Below are 20877 nucleotides of genomic sequence, written 5' to 3'. Positions count from 1 at the left end.
CAATAAGAGATTCAAAAGATGTAGGAGATTGAGGCTCAACAAGAGAAGAAGAAGTACAACCAAAGGTAGGATCATCATCATTACAAACATGAGCATTTTCATCAAATAGGGGATTTTGGGAGCATTTTCAAATGTATGAGATTTGTTAGCTTGAACATGCAACACATTATCATGAACAAAAGAGGAAATAGAATTGGAAGCATTTGTTTTAGGTTCAACTATGGAGTCATGTGGCACATCATGGTAAATCATGCTAGAATTGAAAGAATTAACACATTGCACATCAAAAATAGAAGCACGTTTACCCTTATTAAAGACTTCCCAAGCAAACCAAACATAAAATTTCCAAGCATCTTCAGTGGAAAATGCTCTAAATTTACCAGTATGCATTCCTTCAACTATATCCCTAGTTTGCTCATTCAACCATGGTAACAAATCTCACAAGCTTCCCAAAGACTACAACAATTATAGTCAAGAAATCCCTTAAGTCTATTTAAAAATCACAAAAAGGCTCATCATCACGTTGATAAAAGATAGACATGCCATTTTTACAAAGGAAACAAAAAAAAAATAAGAAAAAGTATACACAAAGACCTAGACTTAAGCAATAAAAAACACTCAAACATAGACACCGTTCCCCAGCAACGGCGCCATTTTGACGTGGGGAAAACTAGGTCGTTGGGCTAATCTTCCCTATGCCAAACAAAATTTATATAAACACTCAACAAACCTAAATACAAGTATATCGGTAAGTCAAGGGTCGAACCCAAAGGAACGGTAATGTCTAAGTGCTTCTAATTATGTGCCTAAGCTAGGTCGAAGTCTAAGGATAAAAGAGGATACTAACAACTACTAAAACGAAGAAACCAAACAAATATAAGAGCTAGGGATTAGGATCCGCAAATAATAGCAATGAACATATCAAATTAGAATAGGAAAGTCGACTAAGTCAAGCAATGTGAGGGAAATTCAATAATGCAACCAAAAGAGCATATCAAGCTATTCTCCTAGAGGTCTAACTAGCGTCAACTACGATAACCTCTAGCTAGGAAACATCACAAGACACCTCAATCGTATAAATGCAAGCCACAAATCAATGGTTTGTATCAATGTGAACTAACAATGCAATCTAGTGCAATAATCAAAGTTAGCTACTCTTTAATTAATCACACACATGCACATGATCAATCAACCAAGTTTAATCACATCATCAACTCCATCAATTATCCCCAAATTACATCAATCCATTACATCATATAAGGTTCACCAAATCCCTAACCAAACAACTACTCTAACAACATCATCAAACCAACAAACAACTAAAGAAATCAACAATCTAAGAAGAACAACTCCACGAATCAAAGATCAAAAATCAATATCAAACCAAACAATAAACATGAATATCAAATATCAATCATCAAATTCCAATCAAAATCAAGTAATCCAAACATGAATACTAAACAAAACAATAAATGAGATAGAGTTTAGAAATGCTCATTTGATAATAGAGAAGATCTCCAATACAATTGTCACCATTGAATCTTCAATCTCTCAATCACCATTGAAATTCCTCACTTTCTCTCTCTAAAATCTAATCCTAAAACTCGCCCCTAAAATCTAGAGAGAGAAGCTCTCAACTAAGCTAAGAATATGATCTAATTGTTATATGAAACTTGCTTAGAAAAATTGGGTTCCAAAAGGTATGTATAGAGGCGCAAAATCACCAAAAACCGAGCGAAAAGAACCCACGGCGGCGCGGCCGCACAATAGGGGATGTGCGCCCGTACCTTCACAGTGTGCGCCTGCACAGCCATGGTGTGTGCCTGCACAGCCCTGGTGTGCGGCCGCACCACCCGCGCGTGCGGCCGCACCACCCGCGCGTGCGGCCGCCCCTAGCTGGGTTTCTTCGATTCTTCAAAGCTTTGAGCATATGCGATGGGTGCATGACTTATGATGGTGATGAACACTAGAAGTGGCACTAGCTAAGGCTTAATATTGGTGGGCACATGATCGGGATTGAGTAGGTCATTGGGACTACCAACCCAAATCAAATTAACTACTTATAACCTAAACTACCCTAATACAAATATAGGGGTAAGTATAGGGTCGAACCCAAAGGAAGCATGCAAGATAAATATCAAATTCACTAAGCAAGAGTCAAGGAAAGGATAATTTTGTTGGTATTTGGATACAAAGCACTAGGACTACAAACAAGCAAATATAAAGAAGATTAAAAATCAAGAGAGAACGACGCTAGGGGTACGAGGGTGTCAAACATGATTAGAAAGAGGTGAATAATGATAGTTATCATGAAGAACATGCCAAAGAACACAAGATCCTACCTAAACAATTCATTCTCATGCAATAGTCTAGGCAAATCAATGAAAGAGCCCTATGCTAATAGAATCATTCTCATGCATCCTATTAGACACTAGCAAGATCAAGAGAATAAAGAGGCACAATTCATAAAACTCTATTTAAACAACTCATTTTCATGCAATCATCAAAATAGAGGCGATCTTAATCTAGTTCAAATCATTTTCATTGCATTTAAACTAGAAGGCAATCAAATAAAGTGCAACAATAATCTCAAGCCATTAAAAATCATATCTTTCATCAATTTAAGGCATGTATTCAATCCAACCATCATCATTCATCCAACATTCAACACATATTTTCCACCTTCTTCCCCTAGCTAAGAAATTAGCCTAGAGAAGGGAGATTAAACATGATGATAAAACTAAATGAAAACAAAATAGACATGGAAGCAAACATGATAAAAAACAATGAAAATACCAAAGATATCAATTCACAAAATAGATAGAAATAAACAACTAGAGTGCAAATAAACTAAGCTAAGAGAAAGGATTAGAGATTACTAAGTAGGCAATGGTAGAAAGATTAAAACTTGCAAGGTTGCTTAATTGATTGAATTGAAACTTGAACCAAAGTTGCATACATGAAGATAACTTGAGTAATACTACACTTTCTCTCTCTAAGATTAGGGTTTAATTGTCTTCTAAGATAAGGCTAGATCATCCACTAATCTACCCTACGACCTATATATATAGGTCCCTTAAAAGATACAAAACTACGAAATAAAAAAAACTGAACTTTAGCGGTGCGCGCCCGCGCATATACATTGCGTGCCCGCGTAGATGTTGTGCGTGCGCCCTCGCAGATCTTGTGCGCCCGCAGATCTGTGGGTACGGGGATTAGACCCATGGATGCGCGCCTTATCCCAGCAATACTGCGCGCTCGCGCTTGAAAAGTGTGCGCCCGCACACAAGGCGCGCACAAGGCGCACACAACTCCCTGTTTTGGCTCTACATCTGCTGCTGTCTTGTGCGGGTTCTCCTAGGGCTGCGCGCCCGCACACAGGGGATTTTGGGGGTGAATTGCTCTTCTTCCAATGTCTTGATTCCTACAAAACAAAAACAAAGAAAACAAGAAGAAAGGAAAACAAAGAAAAGAAGAACAAAAAGGAGAGAAAAAGGGGACAAACAAGCTACAAATGGGAGGGAAAACCCGTAAAAAGAACACTAAATTGTGGCATAAATGCCACTCATCAAATTCCCCCACACTTGCTTCTTGCTTGTCCTCAAGCAAAGGAAACCAAGGCAAAAGACAACATACATAACAAACATAACATGACAAGGTTCAAGAAAATCAATCAAGTACCATGGTGAGAAATGCTCAATTCGGACTCAAATATAATGACATTGATAAAAGAATACTTATCTTTCTCAATTCAAGAGGGAAAACACGTTATAAGATGCTCAAGGTTGAAAGAGACAAACCTAAGCTAAGCATAGAGAACTAATGATTTCGTCCTCCGACCTAGCCCCATCCAAGACGGTCCACGCTTCAATTCATCCCCTAGTTGGCTCTTCATGATTCCGCGAGGGAACCGGAAAAAATTTGATCGCGGGCTTAAGTAGTGTCGTTGGTCTACTAACCCTAATCAAATTAGAAATTTACAATCCTAAACTACCCTAATACGAGTATAGGGGTAAGTAAAGGGTCGAACCCAAAAGGACTAAGTACATCAATCTGTGCTAATTAGACTACTAGGAAAGCTTGTAAGATAGAGAGAGGTTCATTTAAACACAACTAAGAACAAATGACTAAAACTAGGGAAAGTGGAATCCAATTACATCAATACATTCAATAACATCAAACAATTAGATGAAAATGACCTTGATTAGGAACAATCAACACATTTAACTCACTCTCGCACAATTAAACATGTTAATTATCCTACTAAACTAATTCACTCTCGTGCAACTAGCCTAGCAAAGGTATGGAAGATTTTAGAGCTCTCAACCAACTCACTCTCGCGCAATCGATTGAAAACACAATTAAGAACATAGAATCAATTAGCTAGAAAGATTCTAATCCATAAAAACATCATCCATACACAATAATCAAGAAACAATTTCATACTAATCACCATCAATCATTCAATTTATTAACATAACCTTCATCCAATTCCCTAGAACAAAATCTAAGCTAACATAATAAACAAAAACACGGAAAACAAGGTAAAATAATAATAAAAGCAAGAATCAAATAACTAAACTAATTAATCTACTCAAATCAACAAATAAATAAGCAAAAACAATAATAAATGAAAGCAATAAATGTGAGAGAAAGTTAGGAACACTCATTGAATTTATGAGAGGAAAAATCCACAAATTGCTTCTTCAAAATCCCAAAAACTCCATGAAAAATCCAAGATTTCCCTCTTTAAACTACTCCTAAACTAGAGAGAGAAACTCCTAATTTAACCCTAAGAGAGAGAAATAAAAGAACTAAACTACTCTAATCTAATCTAGGGTAGAATGAAAATGTTGATTGAAAGTTGAAAGTTAAGAGGAAATACCCCTAAAGGGATATTTATAATACAAGCTAAGAAAATAAAATAAAAGAAAGAAATTAAAAAGAAATAAAACTAAACTAAAAACAATTAAAATAACTAAACTAAAAACCAAAGAAAAACAAAACTAAAAATAAAATAAAATAAAAGGAAAAAGGAAAGGAAAATAAAAATAAAATTAAAAGAAATTAAAACCCATAAATCCCCCAAATTTCCCTCAGACCCAATTTTCTTCCTATTCGATTTGGCTGCTCACGTTCATGAGTTCATCACCACGCATCATCCAACAACCATCATCACCGACATCTTCATCAACCAGCAATCAATTAAGGCCGTCCAATTTTCATTAAAAATCACGTGAAAAGCTCGTGATTGACCTCATTTGTGCGCCCGCACAGACATCGCACAGAAGTCGCGCAAACCTTCTGCCTCGACTCTGATTTTGGAGTCCAATTGGTGCGCCTTCTGACAGAGTTGCGCGGCCGCGTGGTTTTGGTTGGGAAATCGCTGCTGATTTGCGTGGTGAAGGGGGCAGCAATGGTGGAGTGCGTGGTTGTTGTTGATGGTTGTTTTGTTGTTGTTGCGGTGGTGGAAGAGAGCAGGGGAGGTACGAATTTTGGGGTGAATTGAGGTTGGTGGTTGGTTGGTGTTGTTTTGGTGGTTTATTAATGGCGGTTTTAACGGTGGCTGTGGAGGTAAGGGAAAGCAGGGGAGCTTGCGTGGTGGAATTGATTGCAGTTGCTGATGGTGTTTGTGTTGTTGGGGTTTGCAGGTTGTGTGAGGGATTGTGAGGGGTTGGTGGTGATGTGCGTGGCGGTGGTGTTTAATTGGGTGAAGTGCGGTGGCTGGGTGAGCTTGAAACTGGGGAGTTGCGTGGTGGTGAGCTGAGGGAGCAGGGGAGGTTGGTGTTGTGTGTTGCGGAGTTGGGAGCAAGGGATTGAGGCTGGTTATGTGGTGTAGGATTAGTGAGGTGTGGTGAAGTTTAAGCTGGCAGCAACAGGGCAGCAATTTGCTTGGGAGCTTGTGCCTCGAACCTTGGACCTCGAACTCGAACACGACTTTAAAACCCGAAACACCAAACTCGACCTACAACAAAAACACGAGGGCATTATCAAAAGACAAAATAAAATAAAATAAAAATAAAAATAATATAAAATAAACTTAATAATAAAATCAAAAGAAATTAAATAAAATAAAGTAAAACAAATATGAAAATAAAATAAAATAAGAAAATAAAAGAACTAGGAACTTATTAAAAAAAACAAGAACTAAAGACTTAAAATAAAATCAAAGAAAATAAGATAAATTAAATAAATTAAGAAAATAAACTAAAAACTATTAAAAACTACTAAAATACTCAAAATAAAGATAAAAGACGAGAATAAGTAAATAAAAGAAATAAAGGACAAATAGGGTTAAATTATTGGAAAATAAGTCAAGAAACGACTCGATAAATACCCTAAAAGTGACATAAAAGTCACTTATCAAACTCCCCCAAACTTACCTTTTGCTCGTCCTCGAGCAAATTACCATGAATCACAGGAGAAGGAGAATGATTTATTCAAGCAAAGCTAGAACACTAAAGGAGACAAGAATGTACACTAACTCACTTTCGTAGGAATCACAGTCACTTTTAGCAACTAATGACAAGCCCTTTAAACCTCTAGATCGCCCTAGAGGACGAGTGTGCTCACGTGAGGGTGTCCTAAGAGTTTAACCCACAACTCTAAATAAAAACCAAGGCACGGCAATAAAAAGAAATGAAAAAGAAACATAAAAAGAGAAAGAAAACACAAGTTCAAATTTGGAAAAGAGATAGGAACAAGCACCAATGAATGCAAACCTTTCTAAATAAACAAATGTATGCACGTTCTAAGATGTCAATGGTTGATTGAAACAAAACATACGCTAAGCATAGAGAGCTAATGAGGACTCAATCCACCAAAGCCCCAACCAATCGGGCCGCGTTCTCTCCACTAGCTTCAAATCAACCCTTAAGCTAGCTTCTCATGATTCCACGAAGGAACCGGAAAAAGATAAAGGAATGAAAAACTTTGAGAAGGTTATCCCGACATCTCAACTATGCATACTCTCTCCATAGGTTTGAAATCTATCTCCCTCCACCGTTCTTTGACCTTACCCCACTAAAGTCTAAGGGACTTTTATTGGGTTGTAACGTAAGGCTAAGGGTTAAGGCGGGGTAAAAATTTGAAAAATTTTGCTGATATTTCCTAAGTGAAGCAAAAGAGTGGCCTACTCTTAAAAACAAACTCAAGAAGTCACAAAATATCAAACAAACATACCAATAATGCCATCTCCCCCAAGCTTACTCAACACTAACACACAATATATACAAAAAATGAAGGAACGCTCCCCCCCAATCTTGAACGAGGCATTGTCCTCAATGCTTAAACTAGGGTAGAAAACGAAACCAAACCAAAATAAATTTGTGTTTTTTTTTAATTTTTATTTATTTTTATTATTTTTTTTTATTATGTCCTTGCCTTTTTTTATGGACGGCTTTTTCTTAAAACTTCATTTGATTATCTTAAATTACATCTTTCTTCTCAAAATTTTTTGCATATTCTTTTGGAAAATTTGACAATTACCATATTCTGTTATGGCCATTTTAGCAATTACCACCTTCTATTTTCAAAAACATCAAAAGTTACCACCTTCTTGCCCCCCAACTATCACGTGACGTCGTTTTGGGCCCATTCTTCCCTTTCCTCCCTATTTCCCTCACATTTCTCATTCCTATTTGGATTATCATCTCCACTTTCACTTTTTCTCCCCCAAACCACCAATAAGTGTTCGTCAATTTTGATTTGGAGGAGTGAATTGAAGTGCTTTTGATTGTTTGGGGGAAAAGAAGTAAAAGGGGGGATGAAAATCGAGTTAGGAATGAGAAATATGAGGGAAATAGGGAGGAAAGGGAAAGAATGAGCCCAAAATGACGTCACGTGGTAGTTGAGGGGCAAGAAGGTGGTAGCTTTTGATATTTTTGAAAATAGAAGGTGGTAATTTTCAAAAAAAAAAAATACAAGGTGGTAATTGCTAAAATGGACATAACAGAAGGTGGTAATTGTCAAATTTTCCTATTCTTTTCAAGCTCAATTTTCAATACCGTACTTAAACCAACTCACAAAGTTTTCTTTCTCATGATCAACACTCTCAAAACTCAAACCTCACATGCCAATGCTTCACTAACCAAAAGGGTTGGTAAACATAGGCAATTGGGTTTGTAATGTGGTTAAGACAAGAAAGGAAGACATTAGGCTCAAATTGGTTAATAACTAGGTTGATGCAAAATAGAAAATCAAATTTGTAACAAAATAAAAAGAAGATAAAGAAAAATGAGAAAATGTGCCCTTTTTCTCCCCTAGAGTGGCTCGGTCACGATCTTGGGAGCTAGAGGTCAAAACAAGGATTAAGACATGCGTAGTCAAGGATCCTAAATTGCCGCTCAACAAGGTGATGAAGGCTAGAACAAATGAAGCTCACAAGGGATTATAACCAAACATATACCAACCAAGGGTTTCAAATCCACTATAGAGAGCAACTCCATCTTACCACATTCCCGTGAACTAAAGCTTCATGGACCCCTAAAAGTTCTTAACCCAACTACACCTTAGCATATAGTATCCTAGAGTCAACCAATGACACTCTCAAACCGTTCACACATTTACCACTTAGGAAGAAAAACATTCAAGAATGCAATTCCAAAACAAAATGTCCAAAATAAGAACAAACAAGACACATTTTGCCAAAATTACCTTGAAAGTAAATAAAAATCTTTTTGGACTTTTCAAAATATAAGAAAAGACATGGAAATGCATATACTCAAGTGCATGGCATAAATAAATCAACATCCTACCCAACATGATAGAATACCCTCCCCCAAGTGATGAGTGACATTTTTGGCACTCATTTGGTTTCTTTTTGGATAATTTTTATTTCATTTTATCTCTCTTTTCTTTAGTTTTCCTTGGTTTTATTCTTGTTTTCCTCATTTTATGCTTTTTGTAGTTTATTTCTCTTTTTCATGTCTTTTTCTAGTTTACTTGTTATTTTTCTCTTTTACTTGCTTTTTATCTTTTGCTTGTAGGTGGTAATTGATTGTCCAAGAATTCCCGAGCCTCCTCTCTACGAGTTTTCATTGCTTTTATGCCTAAAGAAGGTGCAAGAAGTTTCAAGTCAAAGGTGGATCCAAGGGGCAAGCTTCAAGGCTTTGTTTATGCCTTATTCATGGCTTTCATTCTTCAAGAAGTTCAAGAAAGTTTCTGCCCACTTTGTCCTCCATCATCATCATCCTGGATGCGTGCACCACTTAAGCTAGGACGAAGAGAAGAAGGGGAGGAAACCCAGCTATGTGCGGGCGCACAAAGGGAGTGTGCGGCCGCACACCAGGTGTGTGCGGGCGCACATGCCTGGGTGTGTCCCGTGCGCGCCATTCTCCCCTCCGAGCGCCCGCAGTTACGAGGGTCTATTTTTGGGCGTCATTACCAACCTCCTCCTTGTATATATAGTTATTTCTACCTATTTTTAGAAAGGAAGTTTTAGATTGAATTTGATAGTTAGTTTTTGGGAGAATTTTAGAGAGAGAAACTCAAGAACTAGAGAGAGAAACTCATGATCTTTGGTGTTTGTTCAAGAATTCATCATTGTATTTGATCTTTTGATCAAAGTTTTGTAAGGATCTTCTTCTTAATCTCAATTCAAGTTTTATTTTAGTTGATTTCATTAGTTTTTCATGTTGTTGATGATTGATTTGGTTATTGATTGAATTTTGATTCATTTTGATTGATTGTTGGTTTAATCTTTGAATTCAAGCATGTTGATGGTGAATTTGATGAATGTTGTAGTTTTGATCTCCATTTCTATGGCTAGTGAGTAGTTCCCTAGCTAGGGAGATGGTGAAGCATGTATGAATGATGGAATAGTGTAATTTGGGGATAATTGATGGAGTTGATGATATGATTAAATTGGTTGATTTTTCATGTGCATGTGTGTGATTAATTGAGGTTTGGCCATCTTTGATTAATACACTAGATTGCATTGTAAGCTTGCTATGATACGGACCATTGATTAGTAGACTTGCAATTTCACGATTGAGGTGCTTTGTGACGTTCCCTAGTTAGTGTTTAGCGTAGTTGACGCTAGTTAGACCTCTAGGTGAACCACCTTAGTATGCTCTTTTGGATACATGATAATTTTCCTTCATATTGATTGACTTAGTCGGTTTGACCTCCCAAATTACCGATTCCATTATGATTGCATGTGGATCCATTGCCCTAGTGTTTTAGATTGATTTAATACAAGTTTGCATACCTAGTTTAGACCTAGTTCTACCTCAAACCCCTTTTGATTCCGAAATAGCTTGATCTAGACTTCGTGCACTTGACATCATTCCCTTGGGTTCGACCTTGACTTGCCGCTACACTATATAGGGGTTAGTTAAGCTATAAATATTGTTTGATAGGGTGGGGTGGTAGCCCAACGACCTACCATTCTCCGCCACATCAAAATGGCGCCGTTGCCGGGGAATGGTGCTTGAGTGTATGTTGTTTTTGAGTCTATTTCATTTATGATAAAATACAAAAAGATTTTGTTTCTCTAGGCTACATTTGTAGCCGTGCTACTAACATTTTTGTGTGAGTTTTGCATGCATAGAACCCGTGATCGTCCCCTTGTTCCCCTTGATCCGGAAATAGAAAGGACTATTTCAAGAAGAAGAGTGGATATTAGATCTTTGGCTTATAGCTCTTCGAGTGAATAAGAAGTTCAAGAAGAACAAGGAATGGGTGAACATCCAAGAATAGCCTTGAAGGAGCTTGGAGTGCCCGGGGCATATAGATTTGAGAGTGGAATTGCTCCACCAACTACCCCGGCAAATGACTTCGAAATCCGTCCGGCAATGATCACCTTGATTGAGACAAGGCAATATAGTGGGGCTAAGAATGAAAGCCCATTGAACCATTTGAAAGAATTTGAAAAATATTGCAACACTATCAAAGTCAATGGGGTCTCTCAAGAATTCATCCGCCTCAAGTTGTTCCCCTTCTCTCTAATAGGAAGATCTTTGGAGTGGCTAGACAAGGAGGTGAAGCCCAACTCCTTGAGAACTTGGGATGATGTTACAAAGGCTTTCTTGTCCCGTTTCTATCCCCAAAAGAAGACGGCGGAGGCAAGAGCCTTGATTCAAGGGTTCAAGCAAAGGCCAAATGAAAGTCTCTATGAAGCATGGGAGAGATTTAAAGAGTATCAAAGGGAGTGCCCTCATCATGGAATCCCCACATACCAAGTGATCCAAATCTTCTATGGCGGTTTAAGTCCCCAAGGCAAGTCATGCCTTGATGGAGGGGCCGGGGGCCCTATCACGAACAAAACCGAGGAAGAAGTTGTGGACATCATTGAGGATGTGGTGACATATTATAGGGATTGGCAAGATGGGGAGAGAGACTCTTCAAGCAAACAATCTTCATTGTATTCGGTGGACCATCTCAATGCAATTAACAACCTTTCCTCTCAAATGACAAATTTAGGAAAGGAGGTCACCGCAATCAAAGCTAAGTTGGAGAGCACTTCTACCTCTTCTCAAGCTTCTAATCTTCCCTCCCAATTTAAGGGGAGAGGTACTCCTTCTAACTCTCAACCCCCTCCCTCTTCACATAATATGCCTTTGGGTTGCTTGTTTTGTGATGCATGTGGATCGTATGATCATGACTCTAGTGCTTGTCCTAATGAATGTGTTGATGAGTTTGACAATGAATGTGAACATGTCAACTTTGTGTCAAACAACAATGTTCAAAGGTTTGATAATCAAAAAGGCCAATGGAATAGGAATTACCAAAACCAAGGCAATTTTGACAACTATAATCATAATGGTGGTTATAGGAACCAAGGGAATCAAGGTTCTCGTGGTAACAATAACCAAGGTTATAGTAGCCAAAATCAAGGCCAAAATTATGGTAATCAAAATCATAATTATGGTAATCAAAACCAAGGTTATCTGAATCATAACCAAGGTTATGGAAACCATAATCATGGTGGTGGTAACCATAATCAAGGTTATGTTTCAAATCAAAATAGGAGTAATTGGAACAACCAAGGAAGGGGAAATTTTCAAAACAATGCTCAAAGAGGTCCCCCACCCGGTTTTGCTCCAAAGGCTCAAAATGAAAATTCCTATTCACAACCTTCTTCTCCTAAGACAACCTTGGAAGAGTTGATTGATAATCAAACCAAGATCATTAACACCTATATGGCGGTTAGTGATAAGAAATTCAATGAGATGATGACTCACAATAAGATGCTTGAGACTGAAATTACTCAATTAGCAAGCACAATTAAGGATTTTGCTAGTCCTTCATCTTTGCCTTCCCAAGGTGTTGAACCAAAGAAACCCGTGTACTCTATAGCCACTAGTGGTGGACATGATTTTGATGAGGGAGTTTCTTGGTCAAAGGAGGAAAGAGATGAGTGTGGTGCTAAGGAGAATGAAGAGGAAAAAGTTGAGTCTAAGGAATTCTTTTGTGAGGTTGACAAAAGAGAAGAGTGTGTTGATGAAAGGATGAGTGAGATAGAGAGAATTCCCGATCTTCCATATCCCCAAAAATACTTGAGATTTAAAATGGATGAGCAATTTGGGAAATTCCTTGAAGCTTTTAAGGATGTTCATGATTCTACACCCCCTACCGAACCGATTCCCGACATGCCTAAGTACTCCAAGTTTGTTAAGGAGATCTTAGAAGAAAGAGAGGATTTTGATGAGAGTAGTTCGGTGGATGGAGGGAAGTGCTTTAGTGCTCTTATCCATAGTGAACTCCCAAGGAAGATGGAAGATCCGGGGAATTTTTCAATCCCTTGTCAAATTAAGGAAATGCTTTTTGAAAATGCTTTGTGTGACCTTGGTGCTAGTGTTAGCATTATGCCTTACTCGGTTTTCAAGCGACTTGATCTTGGTGAGCTTCAACCATCCAAGATAACACTTCAATTGGCCGACCGTTCTATTAAGCTTCCTACGGGAAGAATTGATGATGTCCCCTTAAGGATTGTAGAGTTTGTTTTTCCGGTGGATTTTGTTGTTCTAGAGATTGAGGAAGATGAACATATTCCAATCATCTTAGGGAGGCCTTTCTTAGCTACCTCGGGAGCTTTAATAGATGTCAAAGGAGGTCAAATTACTTTGAGGTGTGGGAATTTAGAAGAGATATTTAAGTTGAAACCTATGCATGAGTCTTTGTCTTGTGTCCAAGATATTGCATGTGATAGTCTTTCTCATTCGATCGATGATATGTGCATGGTTGATTCTTCCACTAACAATGTTTTTGAGTTTGTTGATGATGTTTGTGCAAGTATTGATGTTGTTAGTGAAGAAGAATTTGAGATTCAAAAACCAAAGGATGAGAAAGATATTGGTTTTCCAAATTGGTTCAAACTTAATTCTCATGAGGAAGAGAAAGCTTCCATGAAAATGGATGTTGAAGTCAAGACAAAGCAAAAGGCTCGTGACTCAAAGAAGGCAAGAAAAAGGAAGAAGTTGAGAAGTGAAAAAGAAGAGTTTGAAAAGAAGTTTGTGAGAGTTTCATCAAGCAACAATGAGAAGTTGCCAAAGGTTGAAGAAAAAATTGCTCTATCAACCACCTTGAAGAGGGTGGTGTTCTTTGATCCTCCGTGATTAGGAGGAAGGGTCGAGCTTAGGACCTTAAGCAAGCGCTTCCCGGGAGGCAACCCGGAGTTTCTAACCTTTCTCTTTGATTTTTGAATTTTCTCATTTTTGTTTCTTTTATTACTTTGTCTTTTCTTTTACTTTTCTCTTTATTTGGATTTTTAGGATGTTCGTTTGTGGGATTGGAATTCAACAAATATGCATGATGGATGGAAGGTGTTCATGGCACAAATCATATTTTGTTTGATTTTAATCGAAATTTGAGGTAAAAGGGTAAGAATTTTTAGAAAGGTGAGATAGGAAATTCATATTTTGAATAATGGAGGAAATTGATACTTAGTGAATTTTTGAGGTGTGCATATGAATTTTCAACTTTGAGGACTTTGAAAATGATTTTTGCTACTGCCTATGTTGTCCCTCATCACCATCATGATTCATGTGCGCACCCAAATAGGCAGTAAGTATCAAATTTTTGAGAAAAAAAGAAGGAAGGAGAACGCACAGGATGTGCGGCCGCACACGAGGCATGTGCGGGCGCACAGCCTTCGTGTGCGGGCGCACATCAGTTCTGTGCGGCCGCACATGAGCTGATCGTGCTCTATTTCTTTTTCTTCCTCCTTCTTTCCCCTTCATTCCTTCATTTCCGTCTTCAAGCTCACGAACATATCCCCTTCAAACCCTCTCTTGTGCGCACTCATACCTCCTCATTCACCATCTAAAATCACTCAAATCCTCACTAAAATCACTCCTTTTTCACTCAAAATCACTCACAAACCTTTCTACACTACAAATTCCTCACAATTTGACCCAAATTTTACTCACTCTTTCTCCTACTCTTGGTGGCCGAAAATTGGGGGTTTTGTGTGGAGTTGGAATTGCTTGCTCAAACTTGGTTTATCTTGCTTCTTTTATGGTATAATCACTAATCCTTGCTTTAATTTTGTCAATTATATCATAAATTTGCATGATTTACAAATTTGTATGAGCAAGAATAGTGCAGTATTGATTTTGTGATTTTTTATGCTTGTTCTTGATTTTGGTTGTGAATTAGTGATGTTTGTTGATTGATTTTGCATGACATTGTGTTGTTTGTTGATTTTGTAGCAATTTTCATCAATTTTGGTTGAATTCTTGTGAGTTGAAATTTTGGAAAGTTGGTAGTAAGTGGTGATTTTGGAATTGGCTTTGTGTTTGCTCTTGGATTGATTGAAAAGGAATTTTTCTTGGTACATTGGTATTATTGATTGGTTTGGATTTGGTTTGGTTGAAAGAAATTGTGAAATTGGAAGTTTGGTGATTTTGGTAGTAAGCGTTGAATTTGGGTGTGGTGTTCTTGGTTCTTTGGTTGATTACTTGATTGGTTGTTGGTGATTTTCTATACCTCTCACAATGTCTAAATACCTCAAGAAACTCACCAAAAAGCGAAAAACCGATGTTAGCATCGAGGAGCCTCCCCGCCCAAGTACCTCCTCTAGGCCTAGTACATCTTCTAGGCCTAGTACTTCCAACCCATCTTCCACTCAAACACGACCTCCAACCTCTCTTCCAAAGAAGAAAAATTTCACCGATAAACAAAAAGCCTTTTACCAAAATCTCAAAGATGAAAGAACCCTCAAACAAACCCGCCATTACTTTCAACCCGATATGTTGAAGTTGGGGATCGATAATGATGTGCGGTCATTGCTTTTGATTTGAGATTGGGAACTTTCATCGCCGATGCTTACCGCGCTTACAAGGAGCCTACCTTGGAATTCTTGGCTACCTTGGAGCTTGTACCCATTGGAGGGGTATATAGAGTGCGGTTCCAATTGTTCAACCACATTTTTGACCAATCTTTGGAGGAGTTCAACGCTGCTTTGGAATTTGATCCCCATGGGGATATTATTAACGTTGAACACTTCATCTTCCCGGATTATGATCAAGATTCTTGGTGGGAAGACATTTCCGGTGGTAGTGAGTTCATTGCCAACAAGGCCAAGATCTCGGACGTGTACCAACCTTGTCTTAGGGTTGTGCATCGTCTATTGGGCTATGTCTTGTTCCCTAAGCAAGAGATTGGGAAATTGAGTAAATTGGAGCTCAAGGTCCTTTGGCTATCTACTCGCCCGGAATTTGTGGGCCGGTTGAACTTGGGCTACATCTTTGCCCAATATTGTTTGGACCTTCACCAAAGAAGGACGGGAGAGATCCCTTGTGGGGGTATGGTGACTAGGCTTGTGACTCGCCTTCGCCTCAATGATTATCTTCCATTTTGTAAGGAGATAGGGGATGCGGCTTCCATCTATCTTGATATGCAACAATTGGGCCAAATCCAATTTATCTCCAAGGGTTTTAGTGAAGGGAGATATGAGTGGCTAAGGAGCAACGAGCATTGGTGCTTCTTGCCTAACCCTAGCTTGACTTCTTTGGCTAGGATTGCCGACAATGTTTGGCATGTTCCAAGGTCCTTCCGGCATCCCAACTTTGATTCCGAGGAGGATGAAGAAGAATAAGATGAGGAAGAACAACAAGATCAACAACAACAACAACATCAACAACAACAACATTTCTCTCCACACCAACAAGCTTCCCATGAGCAAGAGCAAGAGCAAGGGCAACATGCTTTTGCCAATGATGACTTAAGAGCTCTTAGTGAGCAAATGAGTGGATTGAAAATCCACATTGATGGCATGTATGATCAAGACTTTGGGGCACTCTATGACCAAATACGAGGTATTCAAGAAGTGCAACAAGGTATGTTTTCACAACAACAACAACTCTATGATATGGAAGTTAACCGTGGGAACATCACTCCCCCGGTTAACTATCCGTATTTCCCGCCCCAACAAGGTCCTCTACCTTCGTTTGGGCATCCTTATTGGTCGGGGCCTTCTAACCCCAACACCGAGCGTCGCTATTACCCGGATGAGCATGGAAACTATGATTACAAGGCTCCGGGTGGTAGTGACTATAGGGGGGATCCTAACTACCCCCATGTCCATCCCAACCATCCTTTTGAGCTCACTTTTCTCGATACCTACACCCCTCTTGCTCCTTGGCAACAAGATCTTTTCAAGGGGCATTATGGGTGGCCCGATGGGTACACCGAAGGATGGGACCTTCACCCTCATCCCTTCGATGACCCCGAGCGCAACAGAGACCCCGATGGGGCCGGGCCTAGTGGGAGTGGTGGTGGTGATGGTAGGTCGTTGGGCTACCACCCCACCCTATCAAACAATATTTATAGCTTAACTAACCCCTAATAGCGTAGCGGCAAGTCAAGGTCGAACCCAAGGGAATGATGTCAAGTGCACGAAGTCTTTATCAAGCTATTTCGGAATCAAAAGGGGTTTGAGGTAGAACTAGGTCTAAACTGGGTATGCAAACTTGTATTAAATCAATCTAAAACACTAGGGCAATGGATCCACATGCAATCATAATGGAATCGGTAATTTGGGAGGTCAAACCGACTAAGTCAATCGATATGAAGGAAAATTATCATGTATCCAAAAGAGCATACTAAGGTGGTTCACCTAGAGGTCTAACTAGCGTCAACTACGCTAAACACTAACTAGGGAACGTCACAAAGCACCTCAATCGTGAAATTGCAAGTCTACTAATCAATGGTCCGTATCATAGCAAGCTTACAATGCAATCTAGTGTATTAATCAAAGATGGCCAAACCTCAATTAATCACACACATGCACATGAAAAATCAACCAATTTAATCATATCATCAACTCCATCAATTATCCCAAAATTACACTATTCCATCATTCATACATGCTTCACCATCTCCCTAGCTAGGGAACTACTCACTAGCCATAGAAATGGAGATCAAAACTACAACATTCATCAAATTCACCATCAACATGCTTGAATTCAAAGATTAAACCAACAATCAATCAAAATGAATCAAAATTCAATCAATAACCAAATCAATCATCAACAACATGAAAAACTAATGAAATCAACTAAAATAAAACTTGAATTGAGATTAAGAAGAAGATCCTTACAAAACTTTGATCAAAAGATCAAATACAATGATGAATTCTTGAACAAACACCAAAGATCATGAGTTTCTCTCTCTAGTTCTTGAGTTTCTCTCTCTAAAATTCTCCCAAAAACTAACTATCAAATTCAATCTAAAACTTCCTTTCTAAAAATAGGTAGAAATAACTATATATACAAGAAGGAGGTCGGTAATGACGCCCAAAAATAGACCCTCGTAAGTGCGGGCGATCGGAGGAGGGAGAATGGCGCGCACGGGACACACCCAGGCATGTGCGCCCGCACGCACCTTGTGTGCAGCCGCACACGACCAATGTGCGGCCGCACACTCCCTTTGTGCGCCCGCACATAGCTGGGTTTCCTCCCCTTCTTCTCTTCGTCCTAGCTCAAGTGGTGCACGCATCCAGGATGATGATGATGGAGGACAAAGTGGGTAGAAACTTTCTTGAACTTGTTGAAGAATGAAAGCCATGAATAAGGCACAAACAAAGCCTTGAAGCTTGCCCCTTGGATCCACCTTTGACTTGAAACTTCTTGCACCTTCTTTAGGCATAAAAGCAATGAAAACTCGCGGAGAGGAGGCTCGGGAATTCTTGGACAATCAATTACCACCTACAAGCAAAAGAGAAAAAGCAAGTAAAAGAGAAAAATAACAAGTGGGAAGAACGCGGTAAGATTGTTTGGGATGAAAGTGAATTGTGATAACTAGTTCCTATGCCTAGCATACCCTATGTTTCAATCAACCTTGGATATCTTGAAACGTGCATACCTTAACTACTTGAGAAAGATTGTCATTCATTTGCTTTATAGTCTTTATGTAGATTCATTTCGTAAAGGTTTGTTTTTATTTCATTTTCTTTCTTTTAATTCTTTGGTATGCCTCATTGATGTTTGGTTGAGAGTTATGGGTCAAACTCTTAGGATACCCTTACGAGACCTCACTCGTCCTCATAGGCGACTTTGGGGTTTAAAGGGCTTGTTGTAGCTAAAAACAACCGTGATTCCTACGACAATGAGTTTTAGTGTATATTCTTATCTTGAGTCTTTCTTTTTCGTTTTTAATAAAATTTTCATCCTCTCTTTTCCTTGCTTTGTTTTGCTCGAGGACGAGCAAAAGTTTATCTTGGGGGAATTTGATGAGTTACATTTTTGGCACTCATTTGGTTTCTTTTTGGATGATTTTTATTTCATTTTATCTCTCTTTTCTTTAGTTTTCCTTGGTTTTATTCTTGTTTTCCTCATTTTATGCTTTTTGTAGTTTATTTCTCTTTTTCATGTCTTTTTCTAGTTTACTTGTTATTTTTCTCTTTTACTTGCTTTTTATCTTTTGCTTGTAGGTGGTAATTGATTGTCCAAGAATTCTCGAGCCTCCTCTCTACGAGTTTTCATTGCTTTTATGCCTAAAGAAGGTGCAAGAAGTTTTCAAGTCAAAGGTGGATCCAAGGGGCAAGCTTCAAGGCTTTGTTTATGCCTTATTCATGGCTTTCATTCTTCAACAAGTTCAAGAAAGTTTCTGCCCACTTTTTCCTCCATCATCATCATCCTGGATGCGTGCACCACTTGAGCTAGGACGAAGAGAAGAAGGGGAGGAAACCCAGCTATGTGCGGGCGCACAAAGGGAGTGTGCGGCCGCACATTGGTCGTGTGCAGCCGCACACCAGGTGCGTGCGGGCGCACATGCCTGGGTGTGTCCCGTGCGCGCCATTCTCCCTCCTCCGAGCGCCCGCACTTACGAGGGTCTATTTTTGGGCGTCATTACCGACCTCCTCCTTGTATATATAGTTATTTCTACCTATTTTTAGAAAGGAAGTTTTAGCTTGAATTTGATAGTTAGTTTTTGGGAGAATTTTAGAGAGAGAAACTCAAGAACTAGAGAGAGAAACTCATGATCTTTGGTGTTTGTTCAAGAATTCATCATTGTATTTGATCTTTAGATCAAAGTTTTGTAAGGATCTTCTTCTCAATCTCAATTCAAGTTTTGTTTTAGTTGATTTAATTAGTTTTTCATGTTGTTGATGATTGATTTGGTTATTGATTGAATTTTGATTCATTTTGATTGATTGTTGGTTTAATCTTTGAATTCAAGCATGTTGATGATGAATTTGATGAATGTTGTAGTTTTGATCTCCATTTCTATGGCTAGTGAGTAGTTCCCTAGCTAGGGAGATGGTGAAGCATGTATGAATGATGGAATAGTGTAATTTGGGGATAATTGATGGATTTGATGATATGATTAAATTGGTTGATTTTTCATGTGCATGTGTGTGATTAATTGAGGTTTGGCCATCTTTGATTAATACACTAGATTGCATTGTAAGCTTGCTATGATACGGACCATTGATTAGTAGACTTGCAATTTCACGATTGAGGTGCTTTGTGACGTTCCCTAGTTAGTGTTTAGCGTAGTTGACGCTAGTTAGACCTCTAGGTGAACCACCTTAGTATGCTCTTTTGGATACATGATAATTTTCCTTCATATCGATTGACTTAGTCGGTTTGACCTCCCAAATTACCGATTCCATTATGATTGCATGTGGATCCATTGCCCTAGTGTTTTAGATTGATTTAATACAAGTTTGCATACCTAGTTTAGACCTAGTTCTACCTCAAACCCCTTTTGATTCCGAAATAGCTTGATCTAGACTTCGTGCACTTGACATCGTTCCCTTGGGTTCGACCTTGACTTGCCGCTACGCTATATAGGGGTTAGTTAAGCTATAAATATTGTTTGATAGGGTGGGGTAGTAACCCAACGACCTACCATTCTCCGCCACATCACCAAGCTTGAATGAGACAATATACTCAAACATAAACCAAATAAACCATGGGAGGGGAAAAGAAAGATTTCAACCCAATAAACCAACACATGTCCAACGAGTCACCAACCATTAGAAAAAAGATGGCTCACTCACATCCTCACCATGAGAAGCTCTCAAAAGGGGTGAATATGGGGAAGGATGACATTCAAGCTCAAATGGGGAATGAAAAGGATCAAAATCCTCACAAATCCTCTCATCACAAGAAAATCTCTTCTCGCCTTTACACCCTTGGACCACATCATCCTCAAAAACACTCTCACACTCCAAATGAGATGCCTCACATCCATTTACATCAATCATAGCACTCATCACTTGGGCAAACCTCACTTCTCTCAATTTTTGTTCTTCTTGAAGCTCTTGGACTTGTTGGGTGAGATATTGCATTTGAGAAAGAATTTGGGGAGCAATGTTATCAGGTTGAGGTTCATGATCAATATCAAATTGCATATTATCAAAATTAGCATAAACCTCATCACAATGAGCATAAGAGGGAAATGGGTCAACATGCTTATTAGGTT

At 38.8% G+C, this 20877-nt stretch overlaps 1 non-coding gene across 1 annotated transcript; it reads right to left on the bottom strand.

The window, feature by feature from the left end:
* Positions 1-11064: 11064 nt before the first annotated feature.
* Positions 11065-11170, bottom strand: LOC145618806 (small nucleolar RNA R71). Its single transcript, XR_014108047.1, has one exon. It is a non-coding gene; the product is annotated as a small nucleolar RNA R71 (small nucleolar RNA).
* Between the last annotated feature and the right edge of the window lie 9707 nt (positions 11171-20877).

Source organism: Chenopodium album, chromosome 26 (assembly GCF_948465745.1).
Source record: "Chenopodium album chromosome 26, dcCheAlbu1.1, whole genome shotgun sequence".
Lineage (NCBI taxonomy): Eukaryota > Viridiplantae > Streptophyta > Magnoliopsida > Caryophyllales > Amaranthaceae > Chenopodium > Chenopodium album.
The sequence above is the reverse complement of the archived record's forward strand: the minus strand, read 5'-3'. Positions and strand labels throughout refer to the sequence as shown.